Here is a 16,137-nt window from a genome sequence, read left to right as displayed (position 1 = left end):
CCTTTCTTCCACTACTTTCTTTCTTTAGACCCTAATAAAAATGAACAGACTTTTATTATTATTTTGCACTGAGTGTTCCAAGAATTCGATTGGTGATTTCAAAGTAAACAAACAAGGGGCAGATGCAATGGAATTGCATAACTAGATGGGTTTTAGGGTGTATCAACTTTCTTAGGCAAGTTCATTAAAAAACAAGTTTCTCCCCCTCTGTACTCTGTCCTCAGGGACTAGTGTTCTAAAAACAGGGAACCATTTCCCAGTAAAATTAACTCTGGAAAGATGCAATGGAGTTTAGAACCGTTTCACATCTGTGTTATTTTCTTTAAGGCTTATGGAGCTAGACCATTGTGCAGCAGGTACTGGCCATGGGAGTGGGGGTGGCTCCCTGGTGGACTGTGTTCTTGTCCAGATGTCATGGCCACAGGTGGATGTAAATGCCCTCGTGCTTGGATCTCCTGGTTCCTTTGTCCAAAGTATGCTCATTTTTTCCCACTAGATTGGAAGTTCTTTTATTTTTAATTAATTTTTAATTGTTCTTTATTTTAAGAAATTATTTTTATGTATTTAAAATTTTTTATTTTATATTGGAGTGTAGTTGATTAACAATGTTGTGTTCTTTTCAGTTCTGTACAGCAAAGTGGTTCAGTTTTACATATCCATGTTTCTATTGCAAGTTCTCCATGAAAAGTGGAAGCAGCCCTTAAAGATAGGACACAAATCTTTATCCTCCACAACTCACACATTGGCTGTCTTTGAAGCTTGTTTCTAAGTCAATGGCTTAAAATTAAAAATTGCACTTCTCTATAGACACATGTTACTTAGGTTCCCAGGTCAGCTGGTTGAAATTTGCCAAGGCCGCCATGTTAATTTCTGTAGTGTTGAAGCAGCACTGCAGACTGTAATCACCAGATGTGTCTGTAATTCTAGCGAAGGGTCTCTCAGTTGAGCCACGGAAAGCAACTTCTTAAAGAACCTGTGTGCTGTGTTCACTTGTGTCTGACTCTGGACCGTCACCCACTAGGATTCTCTGTCCGTCGAATTTTTTAGGCAAAAATACCTAAGACTATCCCTGCACTAACTGCCCTGGAGTGAAGCTCTTTTCTTACTCCTCTGCTCAAGGGCATGCGCACTCCTTTGTTGTTTACTTGCTAAATTGTTTTTCGACCCCATGGACTATAGCCAGCCAGGCAAGCATATTGGAGTGGATTGCATTTCCTTCTTTGGGAATCTACCTGACCCAGGGATTGAACTGATGTCTCCTGCATTGGCAGGAAGATTCTTTATCACTGAGCCACCTGGGAAGCAGTACATCCTCCTTCAGTCAGTCAATCAGTTCAGTTCAGTCATTCAGTTGTGTCCAACTCTTTGCAACCCCATGGACTGAAGCACGCCAGGCCTCTCTGTCCATCACCAACTCCCGGAGCCTATTCAAACTCATGTCTGTTGAGTTGGTGATGCCATCCAATCATCTCATCCTCTGTCATCCCCTTCTCCTCCTGATCTTTCCCAGCATCAGGGTCCTTTCCAATGAGTCGGTTCTTTGCATCAGGTGGCCAAAGTATTGGAGTTTCAGCTTCAGCATCAGTCTTTCCAATGAATATTCAGGACTGATTTCCTTTAGGATTGACTGGCTTGATCTCCTTGCAGTCCAAGGGACTCTCAAGAGTCCTCTCCAATACCACAGTTCAAAAGCATCAATTCTTTGGCAATCAGCTTTCTTTTTAAAAAAAATTAATTAATTTATTTTAATTGGAGGCTAATTACTTTATGATATTGTAGTGGTTTTTGCCATACATTGACATGAATCAGCCATGGGTGTACATGTGTCCCCCATCCTGAACCCCCTCCCTCTTCCCTCACCATCCCATCCCTCAGGGTTGTCCCAGTGCATTGGCTTTGAGTGCCCTATTTCATGCAACTAACTTGGACTGGTCATCTATTTCACATATGATAATATACATGTTTCATTGCTATTCTCTCAAATCATCCCCCTAGCCTTCTCCCACAGAATCTAAAAGTCTGATCTTTATGTCTGTGTCTCTTTTGCTGTCTTGCATATAAGGTCATCGTTACCATCTTTCTAAATTCCATATATATGTGTTAGTATACTGTACTGGTATTGTATACTGTATTATACTGTATATAGGTTAGTATACTATATCGACTTACTTCACTCTGTATAATAGGCTACAGCTTCATCCACCTCATTAGAACTGATTCAAATGCATTCTTTTTGATGGCTGAGCAATATTCCATTGTGTATATGAACCACAGCTTTCTTATCCATTCATCTGCCAATGGACATCTAGGTTGCTTCCATGTCCTGGCTATTGTAAACAGTGCTGCGATGAACATTGGGGTACACGTGTCTCTTTCAATTCTGGTTTCCTCGGTGTGTATGCCCAGCAGTGGGATTGCTGGGTCATATGGCAGTTCTATTCCCAGTTTTTTAAGGAATCTCCACACTGTTATCCATAGTGGCTGTACTAGTTTGCATTACCACCAATGGTGTAAGAGGGTTCCCTTTTCTCCACACTCTCCAGCATTTATTGTTTGTAGACTTTTTGATAGCAGCCATTCTGACTGGTGTGAGATGGTACCTCATTGTGGTTTTGATTTGCAGTTCTCTGATGATGAGTGATGTTGAGCATCTTTTCATATGTTTGTTAGCTGTCTGTATGTCTTCTTTGGAGAAATGTCCGTTTAGTTCTTTGGCCTATTTTTTTGATTGGGTTGTTTATTTTCTGGTATCGAGCTGCATGAAGATCATTTTTGTACAGTTCTTCTGTGTATTCTTGCCATCTTTTCTTAGTATTTTCTGCTTTTATTAGGTCCATACCATTTCTGTCTTTTATTGTGCCCATTTCTGCATGAAATATTCCCTTGGTATCTCTAATTTTCTTGAAGAAATCTCTAGTTTTTCCTATTCTTTTGTTTTCCTCTATTTGATTGCATTGATCACTGAGAAAGGCTTTCTTATTTTTCCTTGGTATTCTTTGGAACTCTGCATTCAGAGGGATAGATCTTTCCTTTTCTCCTTTGCCTTTCGCTTCTCTTTTTTTCTCAGCTATTTGAAAGACTTCCTCAGACAACTATTTTGCCTTTTTGCATTTCTATTTCTTGGAAATGGTCTTGATCACTGCCTCCTGTACAATGTCACAAACTTCTGTCCATAGTTCTTCAGGCACTCTGTCTATCAGATCTAATCCCTTGAATCTATTTGTCACTTCCACTGTATAATCATGAGGGATTTGATTTAGGTCATACCTGAATGATCTAATGATTTTCCCTATTTTCTTTCATTTAAGTCTGAGTTTTGTAATAAGGAGTTCATGATCTAAACTTCGGTTAGCTCCCAGTCTTGTTTTTGCTGACTGTATGCCCCTTGCTGCTGCTGCTAAGTCACTTCAGTCGTGTGCGACTCTGTGCGACCCCATAGACGGCAGCCCACCAGGCTTCCCCGTCCCTGGGACTCGCTCCTTACTGACTACCAAACATATGCCTGCTCTTCAGGAAGCAGTCAAGGCCTTCAACCACATGCTCCATCTCTCCTGTCCCAGTGTGTGCTATTTCTCCCCCTGGACACATGCCGTGTTAAGCTTTGCCTGAACATGCCCCATCCTTCCTCAGTTTCCCACCTTTGCTTACGTTGTTTTTGGCACCCTGAATCAATTCCCATCATTTCCTCCTAAGCATGCCTCTTCTTTGTTGGCTCATCTCATATGCTGCCTCCTCTCCTGATTTCTCCCAACTAGAATGTACCTTTCCCTTCTATTGTACAGCCTCATCCTACTATTATCTTACCTGTCTTATGACATATAATATGATTTTTGAGGGATAATGTTCTTAGACTATTAGCAACCCCTGAGTATCCATGGAGGGTGGAGATCCTTAAGATCTTATCCACCATCCTTAAGATCACCAGTCCAAGTTAGATGCGTAAGACAAGGATCTTATCCACCTCCGAGGCTCTAGCAATGCCTAGCACTGTGCTTGGGGTACAGCAGCTGCTCAGTGACTCCTAAGGGTGTTGAACTGCCTCCCTGCCCCCACCTCATCATCCTTATACTGCAAGGGGGTGGGCTGCATGTGCAGGTGCCAGTGGGAGGTCGGGGGCGGGGGAGTGGTCTGTGTTGCTTTCCAAACATTAATGTCCACAGACAGCTCTAAGTGCTGTCTACCTTTGGCTCAGAGTCAGATATAATAAAACAAAATCAGCCGTTACGACTAATGCTTTTTAACTTTTGTTGTAAGACTCACAAAAGACGCTTGCTATCCCTGACTGGTGTCAGATGCAATAAATATAATTAATCTCTGGAAACACATAGATGGAATTACTTAAGTCATGGCTTAATTCGTTTACAATCTTCTGAATCTCCCAGGCCTAGAGCAGACCACGTGGCCCTCTGCTGCGGGAGGCCCCTCAAACAAGCTCTGTGCCCAGGTGTGGAGGTATGGATGGTGACTCTTTCTGGGCCTTTTCAACTTGAAAGTGGAAGACACTGGGCTCTCCATATCCATCTCTTGGGGAATCACTGAAAAAAAAGTTATCTTTCATTGAAAGGTGACTTCTCTTTTCATCTCCGACTGTGATTTCACATTGAATAGAGTCAAGAGTGGACTTTGCACCCACTTCCCTGAGTGCAAAGTCAATGAGACCACAGTTCTAGAAGTGAGTGGCACTGAGCTCTTTCTCCCAACTTAGTGTCACCAAAGAACCCCTTGCCACGAATCATCACGTCTTTGGAACTACTGCCATGGAAAATTGCTGATTTTTATGAGTTGCTGCTGCTGCTGCTAAGTTGCTTCAGTCATGTCCAACTCTGTGCGACCCCATAGATGGCCTCCCATCAGGCTCCCCCGTCCCTGGGATTCTCCAGGCAAGAACACTGGAATGGGTTGCCATTTCCTTCTCCAATGCATGAAAGTGAAAAGTGAAAGTGAAGTCGCCCAGTCGTGTCCGACTCTTCGCAACCCCATGGACTGCAGCCTACCAGGCTCTTTCGTCCATGGGATTTTCCAGGCAAGAGTACTGGAGTGGGGTGCCAAGCATCATTAGTGTTCATCCAGTCCAAGAGCCCCATTTGGCAAAAAAGAAACCAAGGCATGATGAGCTGCCCTGTCTTGCTGGGGGCCTCATCATGGTTGAGGGTCAGCAACTGGGTACGAACCATCTCTGCTAGGATTTTTACCTCATGTGCTCAGACACTGAGTCATGTCTAACTCTTTGTGACCCCATGAACTGTAGCCTATCAGGCTCCTCTGTCCATGGGCTTCTCCAGGCAGGAACACTGGAGTCGGTTGGCATTTCCTCCTATAGGAGATCTTCCTGACCCGGGGATCAAACCCACATCTCTTATGTTTCCTGCACTGGCAGATGGATTCTTTACCACTAAGGCCACCTGGGAAGCCCATGGGTTTTCTCAAATATCCTTCCAGGTGAGATTCTTTTTATTATTTCATAGATTCCATGATGGAAAGATTTGGTCAACAAGACAATGCGGTCTTGTTGCAATGCAGCCTTTCATGTACTGAACCAGTATTTAAGGCTACTATAGGTCAGGCACTTTCTGTGTACTAGAAATACAATGACGCACAAACACACACTTGCCCTGGTGAATCTTCAGTTTACTGGGTCAATCAGATACTAGACAGGACACTTCGGAGAACTTTGATGCATGTTGGAAAGGGGGAATGTAGGGTTCCTGAACCTCTAAGCAAAGGGCAGGTCTTGGCTGGAGGAATCTGACCTAATTCTAAGTAGAAAGGCCTGGGGTTCAGTGAGAGCTTTCTCTCTGGTTTCTCTCAAGTCCATGCACACGTCTGCTGTGTGCATGTTCAGCTGTGTCTGACTTTTTGTGACCCCGTGGACTGTAACCCACCAGACTCCTCTGTCCTTGGGGTTCTCCAGGTAAGAATACTGGAGTGGGTTGCCATTTCCTCCTCCAGGGTATCTTCCTGGCTCAGGGATTGAACCCACATCTCCTGTGCCTCCTGCATTGCAGGCAGATTCTTTGCCCACTGAGCCACCTGGGAAGCCGTTACTCTAGATACCTTCATAGCCACGCTCTGCGTCTCTCTTCAGCTTCATCTCGCCTGCCTGCATGCTAACATACACCTCAGCATTCTTCTTCTGTTCTTTGCCCAAGCTTTTCTTTATTTTCACACTTTTGCACATCCTTTCGCTTTACTGGAAATGTGAACTGCTTCCAGATCCACTCATAGTTTAGGATTCAGCTTTCAACTTGACTCTCCTGGACTGTTTTGGTTAATGCTCCTATAAGATATCATGGGCTTCTCAGGTGGCGCTAGTGGTAAAGAACCTGCAATCCAATGCAGAAGATGCAGGTTTGATCCCTGGGCCAGGATAATCCCCTGGAGGAGGGTATGGAAACCCACTCCAGTATTCTTGCCTGAAGAATCCTATGGGAAGAGGAAGCTGGTGGGCTACAGTCTATGCATACTCATGGAGTCAGACACAACTGAAGTGACTTAGCACATAAGGTATCATACCTTCTCATGTATGTTTCCACTGGACTTAATAGACATTCGTGTACTTGTGTATTTGGTTACCTGTGTTCTTTGCTAGCCTGAGAACCTCCAGTGGGGGTCAGAGGGATGCCTTATTTGTCTTACTTGTTCCTCACACAGTCTGGAACTTGTTAGTTACTCCCAAAACATGTTTGTTGTAACAACAGGTAAAGAAATATAGCTTGACTCCAGCCTGGTTCTCTTTTCTGCCTCCTTCTTTTCTATTCCTCTATCCATCTATCCATCTTTCTGTAAATCCATCAGATATTTTTGGGAATCTGCTCTGAGCTTGGCCTTGAGCTTCCGTGTAGTCCAGCAGCAGAGTTCAATAGGCAGTTAGATAAGATAGCTTAGTAGGGTTTTTGATGTTATAGGAGTTGAAAAAAGTGCTCCAGAGCTTTGAGGGAGGGTGGGTCCTTATTTTTCATCTGGGGTAATCTGGGAAGTCTTCACCAAGGTGGTGTTGTTTGAGTCTTGGAAAATGAAGAGATTTGCCCGGTAGGGAAAAGGGGTAGGAAGGGGTTTGCATTGGAGGCAGAAAAAGTCCCTGAGTTGTGGAGAGTAAGAAGTTCAGTGTTCATGAATGGAGGGTGTGTACCTGTGGAGGGTGTGGGAGTCAGGACAGGGAAGAATGTGTGGGAAGGAGAGAGGAGGGTGAAGGCCTCGTGGAAAACACTCTTGCCTCAATAAACAATATGAGCTTTATTGTGTAAGCCCTGGGGATCCTACTGAGGTTTTTCAGCAGGGAAATTGCCTCTGTTTTGTAGGAAGCTGATGGTACCTCTCTGGGGCCATCATAAGAGAAATTCTAGAGATAACGAAGACAGACTCTACAAGAGGGTTTTCAGTGCTGATCTGCCGTGTGGCCCCCTGTTCCTCAGCTGCCTTCTCTTATAGCACCCCCTGGTCTGGGGACACAGGCCATTGCTAGCACAGGACTGAGATCACTGCAGGAGGAAAGAAGACAAGGTTATGGGGGTGACTGGCTCTTTGGCAAGTATTTGTCACCTTTACCTCCGGAGGAATGGCATTTTGGAAGGATAGTGATTGCCAGCCCTTTATGTTACTGATTAGGCACCTCGTTTTCCTTAATAATTCTTATTAGCCAGAGAATTTATCATTTGGCACTGACTTAAAAATATGCTTCCCGAGTCTTATTTCAGAGCCAATGAAAGGATTCATTCTTCCTGGACTCCTCTTGTTGTTATAACAACAATGGTTAATCTCTGCTGACTGATTGGAAGAGGCCATTGAACTTGACAGTAGCAATTACGGAACCGAACGTTTACATCAGGGCACGCACGAGCCATCCAAGTGCCTTCAGCTGCATAATTAACAAGGCCAGCTAAAATTCTACATCATTGTAATAATATTTACTCTGAAAACTCACAATGGGACTAAAGTTTCTATCGCTCTGCTGACATCAAGGAATCTTAAACTTCCTTTTTGATGGGGAGGTTTATGGGGGCCATGCTTTGGCAGCCAAAACATGATTTCTCCAGCAGATGGACTACTAAGGACTGATGTTGGATTAGAGATCATCTGTGCTATTGTTTCTAAACTTGGCTGAATTACAGAATCTGCTGGGGAGCCTAGAAATTTCTGGATTCCTGAGCTCCACCTCTGGGAACTAGGACATTGTCTATATATTAAACACCCAGGTTATTTTTCCAGCTGTGGAGACTGCTGATCTCCTATTGAGGATACGGAGGGCTGTAAGATTGAAGTCCCTTGGGAGATTAAACCAATCCAGGAGTGTTCTCAGTCTCTCTGAGTGGGAGAGATGGATTTTAGGGACTCCCAGGGAACACTCCTATTAATGAAATGCTTTTGTGAAAAAAACTCTCTGTTTTGACTTTATGGGAGGTGCCTTCACAGTGTTTCCAAGACTGGATCCTCTAAGATCCCTTCTAGGAATTCTCTCGGGTACTTGTTAAAAATGCAGATTCCTGGGATCACCTATGGACCCACTGCATCAAAAGCTCTGAGGATGGGGCTCCAGGAATCTGTATTTAAATAAGTCCCTCAGGTGTTCCTGACGCATGTTAAAGTTTGAGAGCCACCGGATTTTATCTGCTTTTGTATCACTCGGCACCTCCCTGTTTGTGGTGGATACTCAGTGCCAACTGTTGACTTCGTGGGAGCTAAAGTGTGCAAACCGGGACACATCCAGTGCTCCAGTGTGCGTTCCTTGTGCCATTCGACTGTTGATAGCCCACTCTTGAGATGCTCTTTGTGCTCATGATTTCCATGTCCATCCCCCTTTCTCTGTATAATCCTTTGTCTTGCTAGATCATCCTTGGACTTACTTCTCTCTTGGTCTCCTCTTCTTCCCTCTGCCTCTCCTGAGCAGGAAACATCTTCTCATTTATTTATTTATTTAGGCTGTACTGAATGGCATGCAGGATCTTAGTTCCCATATTACTTTAGTGACAAAGGTCTGTCTAGTCAAAGCTATGGTTTTTCCAGTGGTCATGTATGGATGTGAGAGCTGGACTATAAAGAAAGCTGAGCGCTGAAGAATTGACACTCTTGAACTGTGGTATTGGAGAAGACTCTTGAGAGTCCCTTGGACTGCAAGGAGATCCAACTAGTCCATCCTAAAGGAAATCAGTCCTGAATATTCATTGAAAGGACTGATGCTGAAGCCGAAACTCCAATACTTTGGCCACCGGATGTAAAGAACTGACTCCTTGGAAAAGACCCTGATGCTGGGAAAGATTGAAGGCAGGAGGAGAAGGGGATGACGGAGGATGGGATGGTTGGATGGCATCACCGACTCATTGGCCATGAGTTTGAGCAAGCTCCGGGAGTTGGTGATGGACAGGGAGGCCTGGCAGGCTGCAGTCCATGGGGTTGCAGTCAGACATGACTGAGTGACTGAACTGAACTGAACTGAATGGTATGCAGGATCTTAGTTCCCTGACTGGGGATTGAACCTGTGCCCCTGTAGGGGAAGCACAGTGTCCTAACCACTGGACTGCCAGGAAAGTCCCCTCACACACCTTCTCTTGATTTCTTTACACAGCATTGATGATTTCTGAATGCCTTTCACCAGTCCAGATGCATTCCCTGAGCTTCACCCCACCTGTACAATCCCTCTGGTACCTGAATTTGGATGACTGAAGCTCATTATCCTCCAACACTCGTACTCTTCCCATGACTTGAGTTGATGGTATTGCCATTCATCCAGTTACCACCCCAGACTCTTCCCATTCACTGTATCTCCAACCATGAACAAACCCTGATGATTTGGGTTACTAAATATAGCTGAGTCAGTTACATCTCAATAAAACTGGAAAAATATACCTGAAATCTACTGTCTCTTTTTTTCTTTTTTTATGCCACTAACTTACCCTTGACTTTCACCATCTCTTCTCTGGGTCTAATGATATCTTTTCTAAGCTAATCTTCCTGCAAGTCTTGTCCTCCCTAATCCACCAAAAGCATTGTCTCCAGAGTGATCTTTTAAACATCTGGCCACAGCACTCCTTGTGATTAAAACCCTTCAGAAATTCTGCCTTGCCTATAGGAGGAGAGTCCCTTCGATAGCAAAGAGATCAAACCAGTCCATCCTAAAGGAAATCAACCCTGAATATTCATTGGAAGGACTGCTGCTGAAGCTGAAGCTCCAATACTTTGACCACCTGATGTGAAGAACTGACTCATTGGAGAAGACCCTGATGTTGGGAAAGACTGAAGGCAGGAGGAGAAGGGGACGACAGAGGATGAGATGGTTGGATGGCATCACTGACTCAATGGACATGAATTTGAGCAAACTCCAGGAGATAGTGAGGACAGAGAAGTCTGGTGTGCTGTAGTTCATGAGGTCACAAAAACTTAGCGGACAAAACTTAGCCACTGAGCAACAGGAGGAATCCCTGACTCCTCAGTGGACTGCTCAGGTCTTCTTCCAGGCTCTGTCGGTTTCTCCACTTGGCATCCATTCATCACTTCCCTCCTCTTTCCCTAGGACTTTACATTCTAGCTGCTTCCTGGTGCCCGGAGGCATTTGTAGAGGAAATTCCCAATACCTGGTATGCCTTTCTGTCATTATATCCTCTCTCCCCGTCTATCCACCACTGATTCCCTAAACATCCTTCTAGATGTAACTCTGCCCCTCTGAAACCTTGGTTGACCCTCAGGCAAGGGTGTGGCCCCCACCGCGTGCACCATCCTACTCCATCCCCACCTCCTCATAAATTGTGTTCACCATCCCCACCTCATCATAAATCTGTGTTCCCCAACCCCACCTCATCATAAATCTGTGTGTGCATGCCTACTGTCCCTCCTTGTCTTGATCCATCTATTACACCCAGTGCTGAGAAATGCGGCTGGTTCTTAGTAGATCCTTAATGAACACTTCTTGGGTGAATGAACAGATGAATTATTCACAGCATCTGACTTTTAGAACCATATATCATGTAAAAATCTATACCTATATTTTAGCCATTCTTCCCATTTATGAAACACATGTCATGAGTTCATGTGCTGGCAGTAGAGTTCATAAAAATAACTATGCATTCTGATTAATTGACTCATATTACCTAATTAATTTACCCATTAAGAGGTCAGCCAGAATCTGGGCATGAAGCAAATATACTGTGGCATGGATCAACATTACAACCAAGTCCCTTAAGAAGTTGATAGGAAGGGGTTTTAAAAAACAACCAAGGTTACTAGGCATTACTTCATCTTTTGCAACATTTTTTTAAAAAACCAAAGGAAACCATATTTCATCCTGGTAAGGAAGAAACATGCTAATAATGGAAAACAAAATTATTCCAATATTTTAGCTAACATCACAGTGTCAACTGTAAGAAGTTTGAGATGCCCAATTGGATCTGTATTTTCTGGGTCTTTCTTTCATCCACTTACAGAATGCCTTGAGTTTCCAGACCCAAAGAAAGGCAAAGAAGAGTGTTGGGGGTGAGACAGGGATGTAGGATGAAGGAAGCAGCATATCAGAGATGCATCCTGGGAAATAATCAGGTTTGAGAACAGCATGCTTAGAATGTGTGAACATGTACTGACTTGTCCTTTAGGCCAGACACGGGGTTTTGCATCTTACGTAACCTGTGCGTGTGTGCATGCTAAGTCGCTTTAGTCATGTTGACTCTTTGCAACCCCATGGACTGTAGCCTGCCAGGGTCCTGTACCCATGGGATTTCTCCAGGCAAGAATACTGGAGTGGGCTGCCATGCCCTCCTTGAGAGGATCTTCTAATTCACTCCTCCACCCTGTGAAGCTATGACAAATTTCTCAATTTTACAGATGTGGGAGCTATTAACTGATTCTTGGCAGCTAAGGAAGTAGCTGGGGAATTAGCAAACATGCACCTGATCAATTTCCTTGTTAAGATTCAGGAGCGATGGTGGTTGGCTTGCCTGAACTCAGCGGGAAGGGCTGCCCTTCGAAATTCCTCTGTCCTCCTGTCTCACAATAGACTGTCCCTTGATTCCCTCAGGACTCATGTCCATCTCTTGGGTTCCTCCTCCTGTGCAGATGGGACAGGTGGCTGTATTGGCCTGCAGAGCTTCCCAGACTGACACAGCGACACTCTCTTTGTAGAAAGGCTCGTTTTCTGCAAACCTCTCTGTCAAGTTCACAGCAGGAGAACTGTGTGTGGCGTCTGACCTTAAAATGCCCCCTTCCCTCTGATGCTGCTGGTTCTGGACAGATGTGACTTTCGTGACATCAGAGGCTGGTGTTAGAGTGATGGGGGTGTTAGGATAGTAGGGCACCAGGGGGTCAGTTCGTCTTATTGCCCAGATGAGGACAGCGGGTCCCTGGGAGGTGAACTTGCTTGTCCAAAGTCATGACAGCGTGGGTGTGGAAGGTGAGTTCCAGAACACAGCAGGGCACTCTCCTTGCCCCCGTCCAGCAGACAGGAAGTGTCGTTTTTATCGATTGGTGCCTAATTCAGTGATGCTCTTGCTATGCCCCTGGTCTGCACTTTTGTTTTGAAGTTGAGTTGTTTTCTGCGCTTTCAGGATGACGTTCTCACAGACAGGTTCTGAGCCTTTCTTATTCATGTCTCCCTCCTCCCAGGTCTTTTCGCCTTTTCCATAGCACCTTCCACCCCTGTGCTCATCAAACACAGCTCATAATTTGTCTCCTTTGCTGAAGCTATTTTCCTAACCCAAACACCCTCCTCTCCTCTCCTCTCTCTGTGTTTTGATCATTAATAAGACTCTGCTGCTAAGTTGCTGCTAAGTCATTTCAGTCGTGTCTGACTCTGTGTGACCCCATAGATGGCAGCCCACCAGGCTCCCCCGTCCCTGGGATTCTCCAGGCAAGAACACTGGAGCGGGTTGCCATTTCCTTCTCCAATGCAGGAAAGTGAAAAGTGAAAGTGAAGTCGCTCAGTCGTGTTCGATTCTTCGGGACCCCATGGACTGCAGCCTACCAGGCTCCTCCGTCCATGGGATTTTCCAGGCAAGAGTACTGGAGTGGGGTGCCATTGCCTTCTCCTAATAATAAGACTCAGACTATTTTATTTGGCTCCACAGCTCAGTTTGTGGAATCTTAGTTCCCTCACTAGGGATCAAACCCAGGCCCCGGCAGTGGAAGTGCAGAGTCCTAAACACTGGACCACCAGGGAATTCCAAAGAATTATACCACTTTTTGTCTTTAATTGAGACTGTTCTTTTTTATTTATTTACTGGCTATGCTGGGTGTTCAGTGCTACTCTGGATTTTCTCTAGTTGTGGCAAGTGCGGGCTCGCCTCTAGGCACGGTTCATGGGCTTCTTACTGCAGTGAGAGGGCTTAGTAGCTGCGATTCCTGGGCTCTAGGGCACAGGCTCAGTACTTGTGGTGTGTGTGCTTAGTTGCTCCAAGGCATGTGGGATCTTCCCGGACCAGGGATCGAACCCATATCTCTTTCATTGGCAGGCAGATTCTTTACCACTGGGCCACCAGGGAAGCCCCATACTACTTTTAAGATACTGTCTCCAACCACTTCAGCCCATAGGGAATCCTTATGCCAATAGTCATGAAAACTCCATCCTTTGAAACTCAATATACTGTGGCTAGGCCGGTGTTTTCCAGAGTAGTTCCTGGAAGGTATGTCTCTTGAATTACATCTGTTTTCCTGTGCTCCTCTTGAAGGATAGGTCCATGGTTAACACAATCTGTGAAACATCGAATGTTTTATCTGCTTCATGGAGCCTCGCATATCAGCACACCAAATGCTTTTAGAAATTCTGCATTGGGAAACGGGTTTAACTTTTTCAACGCTGTCCTTCTCAAATTTATGTCCTTGGAAACTTTCATTTATGTGACTCTATTAGCATCCTATTGAATGCTTTTTGGGGGATGCTCTTCTAGAAAGTTTATGATATACAATTAGAAATTTATAAGACTTCCCAGTTACACTGTAAGTTTCTGTGCGCTTTATCTCTCCCAAAGGGCCAATGAAATGTTAATTTCTGTCTTTGAAAAAAATTTTATGTTGTGGCAAGAGCTAAGAAAGGTTTGCTTGCTTGCCAATGTGGGGTCCTGGCATGAAAAGAAATTTTTTCATGCTGGGATATGGCAAACATAAGGAGTGGTCAGTAGGAAAGGCAGATAAGGCAGATATTGACCAGTGATGAGAACGACTTAGACTATTAAGCTGCCATGAACTATAAGTGAGATTGGCTTTAGGAAGACCAAATATACTGTCAAAATCTCAGTGGACGAGTTGGAATGTGAGAAACCCTCATCTGAAGAAAGGCAAATAGCTATAATGTAAGAAAACCTCTCCAAGCCCCGGAGAGTGAAAAATAAAGAAGAAGAAGAGAGAGAGAAAAATGGAACAGAATGGGTGGTTATAAAACACTCATTTTACTTCAGTTTCAAAACTTTCCTGGGATGTGCTCCCAGATTGTCGCTCTGCTACCAGGAGCTAAGGCTCCAGTTATTAAGGCTCTGTTGTTGCCAAAACTTTCTTTTTTTTTTTAATCCACTTTTTTATTTGCTTCATATTTCAGTAATGACCTTGAATAACCCTAGATCTTTATCTGTTTGGTTCAAATTGGTTCAACGGTTATTTATTGAGCACCTTCTGTGTGCCAGGCTGTTATCGGGCTACACAAATAAATAAGAGAGTCTTTTTGCTTGTGTATATTTTAGCCAGGGTTAGGGAGAGGAAATATTAGAAACAACGACGGGTAATTTCAGCATGGTACCAAGAAAGGGTGAGTGTAGAGACCTGACCTAGCCTGGGGTCCCCAGTGACTGTTTCCATGGGGCCAACCAAGGGACTTTTAAGTGCCACAAGACTTTCAAGCTAAAAATGTTTTCCTTTTAAATTAGAGGGGGAAAAATGAATATACTCTCGCCTGGATTTTACTTGTCTTTATACCAACACAGTTGCAAAGTACTTTTGAATATTTTTTTCATAGAGGAGTGACCCACTCAGGCAGAAGTTCCTGGGATGCTGTCTTCATTCCCTAGGGCTTCTGAGGCAGAGAACCACGACCGGGTGATTTAAACAGTGAAAATTATTGCCTCACAGTTCTGGAGGTCACAAGTTGGAGACCAAGGTGTTAGCAGGGTTGGTGCCTCCCAAGGGCTGTCCCGGGCCCCTCTCCCAGCTTCCAGTGGCCTCAGGTCTCTTCAGCTTGTAGATGGTCTTCTCCTTGTGTCTCCAACTTTTCTTCTCTCTTCGTGTGTCTCTTTCTCTTCACACGACATTCTTTTTTATAAGGAGACTAGTCAGATTAGATTAGGGATGCCCCACAGGCCAGTATAACTTCATTTTAACAGAAGAAATGACAACAACCCAAGTGGACCTAGGGGTAAAGAACCTGCCTGCCAATTCAGGAGACAAAAGAGATTGAGGGTTCGATCCCTGGGTCAGAAGATCCCGTGGAGGAGAGCATGTAACCCACTCCAGTATTCTTGCCTGGAGAATCCCCTCCAGGGCAGAGAAGCCTGGCAGGCTAGTCCATGAGGTTGCAAAGAGCCAAACATGATTGAAGCGACTTAACATGTCTACGTTCATGTTTTCAAACAAAAGTCACCTCCTGAGGTCCTGGGGAATGGGGGTTTCACTCTACGAATTTGGTGTGTCTGTGGTGGGGGAGGACATAGTACAACCCATAATGTGTGTTTGAGGTGGGAAGGACGAGGGAGTCACGTGGTTTTATCGTGGCTACAGGTCGCCTCACCTCACTCCCGAAGAAATAAAACAAATGCGTTCTTAGGTTCTTCCTGTAGGTCACGAGACCGCTGTGGAAAATTACTTTGCAGACACAATCGGAACATTTTATTTATTGACCTAACCTCTAATTTAAGATGGCCAGATTTAACAGTCTACAAAACAAATCTGTACCCTCGAAAGTGCTGACTATGAAGTCTTTCGAAAGTGAAGCCTTCTGATTGAACCCAAGTTTTCTGCAGAAAACTTCCCTGCTGGCTTGGCCTTCATGTGTCCCAGGATGTCCAGGGCACAACTCCCCAGGTTTCACGGCCGGGAGCTGTTTCCCTCCCATTTCTCAGGGCCAGGCTCTGAGCCAGGGAACTCATGCCAGGAAGTGGTGATAAGGATTTTGAGCAAAGGCCCCTCCTCTGCTTCCCACCCTCATATCCTCAGGGTTGGGGTCTAAAAGGGGCCAGA

The 16,137-nt window shown here is 44.7% G+C and overlaps 1 long non-coding RNA gene across 1 annotated transcript in view; it reads left to right on the top strand.

The window, feature by feature from the left end:
• The window catches only part of LOC133251704 (uncharacterized), a 114,213-nt gene extending 100,945 nt beyond the window's left edge, over window positions 1-13,268 (top strand). The window contains exon 4 of the long non-coding RNA XR_009737749.1: window positions 9,560-13,268. This is a non-coding gene — a long non-coding RNA (uncharacterized LOC133251704). The remainder of the gene's footprint in view (window positions 1-9,559) is intronic.
• The last annotated feature ends 2,869 nt before the right edge of the window (window positions 13,269-16,137 follow it).

Source organism: Bos javanicus, chromosome 1, assembly GCF_032452875.1.
Source record: "Bos javanicus breed banteng chromosome 1, ARS-OSU_banteng_1.0, whole genome shotgun sequence".
NCBI lineage: Eukaryota > Metazoa > Chordata > Mammalia > Artiodactyla > Bovidae > Bos > Bos javanicus.
The sequence above is the reverse complement of the archived record's forward strand: the minus strand, read 5'-3'. Positions and strand labels throughout refer to the sequence as shown.